Source organism: Ictalurus punctatus, unplaced genomic scaffold (assembly GCF_001660625.3).
Source record: "Ictalurus punctatus breed USDA103 unplaced genomic scaffold, Coco_2.0 tig00005713, whole genome shotgun sequence".
Lineage (NCBI taxonomy): Eukaryota > Metazoa > Chordata > Actinopteri > Siluriformes > Ictaluridae > Ictalurus > Ictalurus punctatus.
The window spans coordinates 53003-62198 of NW_026521110.1; the positions used below are offsets into that span (position 1 = coordinate 53003).

Genomic DNA, 9196 nt, shown 5'->3' on the forward strand with positions numbered 1-9196 from the left:
AGACATATTTGCTTATTAAATATAAAACATTGACTATATAGATGGCTGATCGCGGAAAATGGACACCTCTCATCACAGTTTGCATGCTAGCTTGTCGCTAACAAGAGACAGACACGGAGAGACCGCATGTTCTCACCTTTTCGCCCCTGTTCACGGGTCAAACGTGCCCTGTTGCATAATGACGTGTTTACAAACAGCAAAGAGAGCACTAAGAACTCAAGTGGGAAGCAGAAAGAGTCGTAGGAGGCCTGCAGAGAAGCCTATGGCACATTCTGTTGACCAACTCATTCTCAGGTAGGTGATTCCTTCCTTTTGTGCCAACTACCATAAAGTACCTGGAGAAGCTCCAAGCCGTGGACGGGCCAAGAATTGAAGCCGGGTCAACTGCTTGGACTGGAGCTATGCTCACCACTATACCACCAATGCCACGCTGCACCATTCAGCTCTGGTGAACAAAGTGTACGTATGTGCACCACCAAAGTGCCACCGCACCGTGGTTTCTGTAGTGTAGTGGTTATCACGTTTGCCTCACACGCAAAAGGTCCCTGGTTCGAGACCGGGCAGAAACAAGCTAGAAATTCTGAACTTTGCTTTAATGACTGAGCGGTTGTCATCACTGTAGGATCAGGTCCTCTAGGAACAGCCAGAAAGCGAGACCTCCTTTACAGAGGAGATTTCCTTCTTTTGTAGCAAAGCAGTTAATATTTGCTTACCAAATGAAAGGGAGTCTCTGGTTTTCCCCAGAAAGTGGAAGCCTGGCTCTTTCGTTGCTCAACAAGACTCTGTGCGTGACTGGAAAATTTTCCGTAAAGTACTGCTCGCCGAGTTCACCTCGAGAGGTCTGCAAGAGGTCTGCGGCCGAAAAAGGCTGGGAGCGGTTTCCCTTCCATTGAGCTTTTGTAGCAAGGCAGATAACAGTTGCTTGCAAAATCACGGGCAGTCTCTGCTTTTCCACTGAATGTGGAAGCCTGGCTCTTTCCTTCATCAAGAAGACAAGAGTAATGATGCGCTTGACTCGAGGTTGCGACTTGTAATTCCCCACCCCCAAGCGGGAAAACGCAAAGCAAACGTACCCTCAACCTGAAATTGCCATTCCTCAACCGTGGGAAGTCTTCTCATCTCCGGGTTCCTTCCCTGTTCATCGAGTGACGTCGAGCCGGCATGACGGATTCAGAACTCACAAAGTGGCACTTACCTCGGTGGTTATTTGCTTTAGATCAGGGTTGTCCAGTCTTCTCCAGAATGGGCCAGTGTGGTTGCAGGTTGTCATTCTAACCAAGCAGAAGCCACACTTTAGTCTATTGAAAGCCAAGATCAGCGGAGCCAACAATTGGAATCAGGTGTGGCTCCTGCTAGATTGGAACCAAAAGCTGAAGATTGGACAACGCTGCTTAAGACCAATCAGCATATAGACATATTTGCTTATAAAATATAAAACATTGACTATATAGATGGCTGATCGCGGAAAATGTACACCTCTCATCACAGTTTGCATGCTAGCTTGTCGCTAACAAGAGACAGACACGGAGAGACCGCATGTTCTCACCTTTTCGCCCCTGTTCACGGGTCAAACGTGCCCTGTTGCATAATGACGTGTTTACAAACAGCAAAGAGAGCACTAAGAACTCAAGTGGGAAGCAGAAAGAGTCGTAGGAGGCCTGCAGAGAAGCCCATGGCACATTCTGTTGACCAACTCATTCTCAGGCAGGTGATTCCTTCCTTATCCGCCAACTACCATGAAATACCACGAGACGCTCCAAGTTACAATCGGTGCATTGGCCGGGAATCGAACCCAGGTCAACTGGGAGCGGTTTCCCTTCCATTGAGCTTTTGTAGCAAGGCAGATAACAGTTGCTTGCAAAATCACGGGCAGTCTCTGCTTTTCCACTGAATGTGGAAGCCTGGCTCTTTCCTTCATCAAGAAGACAAGAGTAATGATGCGCTTGACTCGAGGTTGCGACTTGTAATTCCCCACCTCCAAGCGGGAAAACGCAAAGCAAACGTACCCTCAACCTGAAATTGCCATTCCTCAACCGTGGGAAGTCTTCTCATCTCCGGGTTCCTTCCCTGTTCATCGAGTGACGTCGAGCCGGCATGACGGATTCAGAACTCACAAAGTGGCACTTACCTCGGTGGTTATTTGCTTTAGATCAGGGTTGTCCAGTCTTCTCCAGAATGGGCCAGTGTGGTTGCAGGTTGTCATTCTAACCAAGCAGAAGCCACACTTTAGTCTATTGAAAGCCAAGATCAGCGGAGCCAACAATTGGAATCAGGTGTGGCTCCTGCTAGATTGGAACCAAAAGCTGAAGATTGGACAACGCTGCTTAAGACCAATCAGCATATAGACATATTTGCTTATAAAATATAAAACATTGACTATATAGATGGCTGATCGCGGAAAATGTACACCTCTCATCACAGTTTGCATGCTAGCTTGTCGCTAACAAGAGACAGACACGGAGAGACCGCATGTTCTCACCTTTTCGCCCCTGTTCACGGGTCAAACGTGCCCTGTTGCATAATGACGTGTTTACAAACAGCAAAGAGAGCACTAAGAACTCAAGTGGGAAGCAGAAAGAGTCGTAGGAGGCCTGCAGAGAAGCCCATGGCACATTCTGTTGACCAACTCATTCTCAGGCAGGTGATTCCTTCCTTATCCGCCAACTACCATGAAATACCACGAGACGCTCCAAGTTACAATCGGTGCATTGGCCGGGAATCGAACCCAGGTCAACTGGGAGCGGTTTCCCTTCCATTGAGCTTTTGTAGCAAGGCAGATAACAGTTGCTTGCAAAATCACGGGCAGTCTCTGCTTTTCCACTGAATGTGGAAGCCTGGCTCTTTCCTTCATCAAGAAGACAAGAGTAATGATGCGCTTGACTCGAGGTTGCGACTTGTAATTCCCCACCTCCAAGCGGGAAAACGCAAAGCAAACGTACCCTCAACCTGAAATTGCCATTCCTCAACCGTGGGAAGTCTTCTCATCTCCCGGTTCCTTCCCTGTTCATCGAGTGACGTCGAGCCGGCATGACGGATTCAGAACTCACAAAGTGGCACTTACCTCGGTGGTTATTTGCTTTAGATCAGGGTTGTCCAGTCTTCTCCAGAATGGGCCAGTGTGGTTGCAGGTTGTCATTCTAACCAAGCAGAAGCCACACTTTAGTCTATTGAAAGCCAAGATCAGCGGAGCCAACAATTGGAATCAGGTGTGGCTCCTGCTAGATTGGAACCAAAAGCTGAAGATTGGACAACGCTGCTTAAGACCAATCAGCATATAGACATATTTGCTTATTAAATATAAAACATTGACTATATAGATGGCTGATCGCGGAAAATGTACACCTCTCATCACAGTTTGCATGCTAGCTTGTCGCTAACAAGAGACAGACACGGAGAGACCGCATGTTCTCACCTTTTCGCCCCTGTTCACGGGTCAAACGTGCCCTGTTGCATAATGACGTGTTTACAAACAGCAAAGAGAGCACTAAGAACTCAAGTGGGAAGCAGAAAGAGTCGTAGGAGGCCTGCAGAGAAGCCCATGGCACATTCTGTTGACCAACTCATTCTCAGGCAGGTGATTCCTTCCTTATCCGCCAACTACCATGAAATACCACGAGACGCTCCAAGTTACAATCGGTGCATTGGCCGGGAATCGAACCCAGGTCAACTGGGAGCGGTTTCCCTTCCATTGAGCTTTTGTAGCAAGGCAGATAACAGTTGCTTGCAAAATCACGGGCAGTCTCTGCTTTTCCACTGAATGTGGAAGCCTGGCTCTTTCCTTCATCAAGAAGACAAGAGTAATGATGCGCTTGACTCGAGGTTGCGACTTGTAATTCCCCACCTCCAAGCGGGAAAACGCAAAGCAAACGTACCCTCAACCTGAAATTGCCATTCCTCAACCGTGGGAAGTCTTCTCATCTCCCGGTTCCTTCCCTGTTCATCGAGTGACGTCGAGCCGGCATGACGGATTCAGAACTCACAAAGTGGCACTTACCTCGGTGGTTATTTGCTTTAGATCAGGGTTGTCCAGTCTTCTCCAGAATGGGCCAGTGTGGTTGCAGGTTGTCATTCTAACCAAGCAGAAGCCACACTTTAGTCTATTGAAAGCCAAGATCAGCGGAGCCAACAATTGGAATCAGGTGTGGCTCCTGCTAGATTGGAACCAAAAGCTGAAGATTGGACAACGCTGCTTAAGACCAATCAGCATATAGACATATTTGCTTATAAAATATAAAACATTGACTATATAGATGGCTGATCGCGGAAAATGTACACCTCTCATCACAGTTTGCATGCTAGCTTGTCGCTAACAAGAGACAGACACGGAGAGACCGCATGTTCTCACCTTTTCGCCCCTGTTCACGGGTCAAACGTGCCCTGTTGCATAATGACGTGTTTACAAACAGCAAAGAGAGCACTAAGAACTCAAGTGGGAAGCAGAAAGAGTCGTAGGAGGCCTGCAGAGAAGCCCATGGCACATTCTGTTGACCAACTCATTCTCAGGCAGGTGATTCCTTCCTTATCCGCCAACTACCATGAAATACCACGAGACGCTCCAAGTTACAATCGGTGCATTGGCCGGGAATCGAACCCAGGTCAACTGGGAGCGGTTTCCCTTCCATTGAGCTTTTGTAGCAAGGCAGATAACAGTTGCTTGCAAAATCACGGGCAGTCTCTGCTTTTCCACTGAATGTGGAAGCCTGGCTCTTTCCTTCATCAAGAAGACAAGAGTAATGATGCGCTTGACTCGAGGTTGCGACTTGTAATTCCCCACCCCAAGCGGGAAAACGCAAAGCAAACGTACCCTCAACCTGAAATTGCCATTCCTCAACCGTGGGAAGTCTTCTCATCTCCGGGTTCCTTCCCTGTTCATCGAGTGACGTCGAGCCGGCATGACGGATTCAGAACTCACAAAGTGGCACTTACCTCGGTGGTTATTTGCTTTAGATCAGGGTTGTCCAGTCTTCTCCAGAATGGGCCAGTGTGGTTGCAGGTTGTCATTCTAACCAAGCAGAAGCCACACTTTAGTCTATTGAAAGCCAAGATCAGCGGAGCCAACAATTGGAATCAGGTGTGGCTCCTGCTAGATTGGAACCAAAAGCTGAAGATTGGACAACGCTGCTTAAGACCAATCAGCATATAGACATATTTGCTTATAAAATATAAAACATTGACTATATAGATGGCTGATCGCGGAAAATGTACACCTCTCATCACAGTTTGCATGCTAGCTTGTCGCTAACAAGAGACAGACACGGAGAGACCGCATGTTCTCACCTTTTCGCCCCTGTTCACGGGTCAAACGTGCCCTGTTGCATAATGACGTGTTTACAAACAGCAAAGAGAGCACTAAGAACTCAAGTGGGAAGCAGAAAGAGTCGTAGGAGGCCTGCAGAGAAGCCCATGGCACATTCTGTTGACCAACTCATTCTCAGGCAGGTGATTCCTTCCTTATCCGCCAACTACCATGAAATACCACGAGACGCTCCAAGTTACAATCGGTGCATTGGCCGGGAATCGAACCCAGGTCAACTGGGAGCGGTTTCCCTTCCATTGAGCTTTTGTAGCAAGGCAGATAACAGTTGCTTGCAAAATCACGGGCAGTCTCTGCTTTTCCACTGAATGTGGAAGCCTGGCTCTTTCCTTCATCAAGAAGACAAGAGTAATGATGCGCTTGACTCGAGGTTGCGACTTGTAATTCCCCACCTCCAAGCGGGAAAACGCAAAGCAAACGTACCCTCAACCTGAAATTGCCATTCCTCAACCGTGGGAAGTCTTCTCATCTCCCGGTTCCTTCCCTGTTCATCGAGTGACGTCGAGCCGGCATGACGGATTCAGAACTCACAAAGTGGCACTTACCTCGGTGGTTATTTGCTTTAGATCAGGGTTGTCCAGTCTTCTCCAGAATGGGCCAGTGTGGTTGCAGGTTGTCATTCTAACCAAGCAGAAGCCACACTTTAGTCTATTGAAAGCCAAGATCAGCGGAGCCAACAATTGGAATCAGGTGTGGCTCCTGCTAGATTGGAACCAAAAGCTGAAGATTGGACAACGCTGCTTAAGACCAATCAGCATATAGACATATTTGCTTATTAAATATAAAACATTGACTATATAGATGGCTGATCGCGGAAAATGGACACCTCTCATCACAGTTTGCATGCTAGCTTGTCGCTAACAAGAGACAGACACGGAGAGACCGCATGTTCTCACCTTTTCGCCCCTGTTCACGGGTCAAACGTGCCCTGTTGCATAATGACGTGTTTACAAACAGCAAAGAGAGCACTAAGAACTCAAGTGGGAAGCAGAAAGAGTCGTAGGAGGCCTGCAGAGAAGCCTATGGCACATTCTGTTGACCAACTCATTCTCAGGTAGGTGATTCCTTCCTTTTGTGCCAACTACCATAAAGTACCTGGAGAAGCTCCAAGCCGTGGACGGGCCAAGAATTGAAGCCGGGTCAACTGCTTGGACTGGAGCTATGCTCACCACTATACCACCAATGCCACGCTGCACCATTCAGCTCTGGTGAACAAAGTGTACGTATGTGCACCACCAAAGTGCCACCGCACCGTGGTTTCTGTAGTGTAGTGGTTATCACGTTTGCCTCACACGCAAAAGGTCCCTGGTTCGAGACCGGGCAGAAACAAGCTAGAAATTCTGAACTTTGCTTTAATGACTGAGCGGTTGTCATCACTGTAGGATCAGGTCCTCTAGGAACAGCCAGAAAGCGAGACCTCCTTTACAGAGGAGATTTCCTTCTTTTGTAGCAAAGCAGTTAATATTTGCTTACCAAATGAAAGGGAGTCTCTGGTTTTCCCCAGAAAGTGGAAGCCTGGCTCTTTCGTTGCTCAACAAGACTCTGTGCGTGACTGGAAAATTTTCCGTAAAGTACTGCTCGCCGAGTTCACCTCGAGAGGTCTGCAAGAGGTCTGCGGCCGAAAAAGGCTGGGAGCGGTTTCCCTTCCATTGAGCTTTTGTAGCAAGGCAGATAACAGTTGCTTGCAAAATCACGGGCAGTCTCTGCTTTTCCACTGAATGTGGAAGCCTGGCTCTTTCCTTCATCAAGAAGACAAGAGTAATGATGCGCTTGACTCGAGGTTGCGACTTGTAATTCCCCACCCCCAAGCGGGAAAACGCAAAGCAAACGTACCCTCAACCTGAAATTGCCATTCCTCAACCGTGGGAAGTCTTCTCATCTCCGGGTTCCTTCCCTGTTCATCGAGTGACGTCGAGCCGGCATGACGGATTCAGAACTCACAAAGTGGCACTTACCTCGGTGGTTATTTGCTTTAGATCAGGGTTGTCCAGTCTTCTCCAGAATGGGCCAGTGTGGTTGCAGGTTGTCATTCTAACCAAGCAGAAGCCACACTTTAGTCTATTGAAAGCCAAGATCAGCGGAGCCAACAATTGGAATCAGGTGTGGCTCCTGCTAGATTGGAACCAAAAGCTGAAGATTGGACAACGCTGCTTAAGACCAATCAGCATATAGACATATTTGCTTATAAAATATAAAACATTGACTATATAGATGGCTGATCGCGGAAAATGTACACCTCTCATCACAGTTTGCATGCTAGCTTGTCGCTAACAAGAGACAGACACGGAGAGACCGCATGTTCTCACCTTTTCGCCCCTGTTCACGGGTCAAACGTGCCCTGTTGCATAATGACGTGTTTACAAACAGCAAAGAGAGCACTAAGAACTCAAGTGGGAAGCAGAAAGAGTCGTAGGAGGCCTGCAGAGAAGCCCATGGCACATTCTGTTGACCAACTCATTCTCAGGCAGGTGATTCCTTCCTTATCCGCCAACTACCATGAAATACCACGAGACGCTCCAAGTTACAATCGGTGCATTGGCCGGGAATCGAACCCAGGTCAACTGGGAGCGGTTTCCCTTCCATTGAGCTTTTGTAGCAAGGCAGATAACAGTTGCTTGCAAAATCACGGGCAGTCTCTGCTTTTCCACTGAATGTGGAAGCCTGGCTCTTTCCTTCATCAAGAAGACAAGAGTAATGATGCGCTTGACTCGAGGTTGCGACTTGTAATTCCCCACCTCCAAGCGGGAAAACGCAAAGCAAACGTACCCTCAACCTGAAATTGCCATTCCTCAACCGTGGGAAGTCTTCTCATCTCCCGGTTCCTTCCCTGTTCATCGAGTGACGTCGAGCCGGCATGACGGATTCAGAACTCACAAAGTGGCACTTACCTCGGTGGTTATTTGCTTTAGATCAGGGTTGTCCAGTCTTCTCCAGAATGGGCCAGTGTGGTTGCAGGTTGTCATTCTAACCAAGCAGAAGCCACACTTTAGTCTATTGAAAGCCAAGATCAGCGGAGCCAACAATTGGAATCAGGTGTGGCTCCTGCTAGATTGGAACCAAAAGCTGAAGATTGGACAACGCTGCTTAAGACCAATCAGCATATAGACATATTTGCTTATAAAATATAAAACATTGACTATATAGATGGCTGATCGCGGAAAATGTACACCTCTCATCACAGTTTGCATGCTAGCTTGTCGCTAACAAGAGACAGACACGGAGAGACCGCATGTTCTCACCTTTTCGCCCCTGTTCACGGGTCAAACGTGCCCTGTTGCATAATGACGTGTTTACAAACAGCAAAGAGAGCACTAAGAACTCAAGTGGAAGCAGAAAGAGTCGTAGGAGGCCTGCAGAGAAGCCCATGGCACATTCTGTTTGACCAACTCATTCTCAGGCAGGTGATTCCTTCCTTATCCGCCAACTACCATGAAATACCACGAGACGCTCCAAGTTACAATCGGTGCATTGGCCGGGAATCGAACCCAGGTCAACTGGGAGGCGGTTTCCCTTCCATTGAGCTTTTGTAGCAAGGCAGATAACAGTTGCTTGCAAAATCACGGGCAGTCTCTGCTTTTCCACTGAATGTGGAAGCCTGGCTCTTTCCTTCATCAAGAAGACAAGAGTAATGATGCGCTTGACTCGAGGTTGCGACTTGTAATTCCCCACCTCCAAGCGGGAAAACGCAAAGCAAACGTAACCCTCAACCTGAAATTGCCATTCCTCAACCGTGGGAAGTCTTCTCATCTCCCGGTTCCTTCCCTGTTCATCGAGTGACGTCGAGCCGGCATGACGGATTCAGAACTCACAAAGTGGCACTTACCTCGGTGGTTATTTGCTTTAGATCAGGGTTGTCCAGTCTTCTCCAGAATGGGCCAGTGT

At 48.1% G+C, this 9196-nt stretch overlaps 2 non-coding genes across 2 annotated transcripts; both read left to right on the top strand.

Annotated features, from left to right (window-relative positions):
- The first annotated feature begins 496 nt into the window (after positions 1–496).
- Positions 497–569, top strand: trnav-cac (transfer RNA valine (anticodon CAC)). The gene has a single exon. It is a non-coding gene; the product is annotated as a tRNA-Val (tRNA).
- A 6001-nt stretch (positions 570–6570) lies between these two features.
- trnav-cac (transfer RNA valine (anticodon CAC)) lies at positions 6571–6643 on the top strand. Its single transcript has one exon. It is a non-coding gene; the product is annotated as a tRNA-Val (tRNA).
- Positions 6644–9196: the final 2553 nt, after the last annotated feature.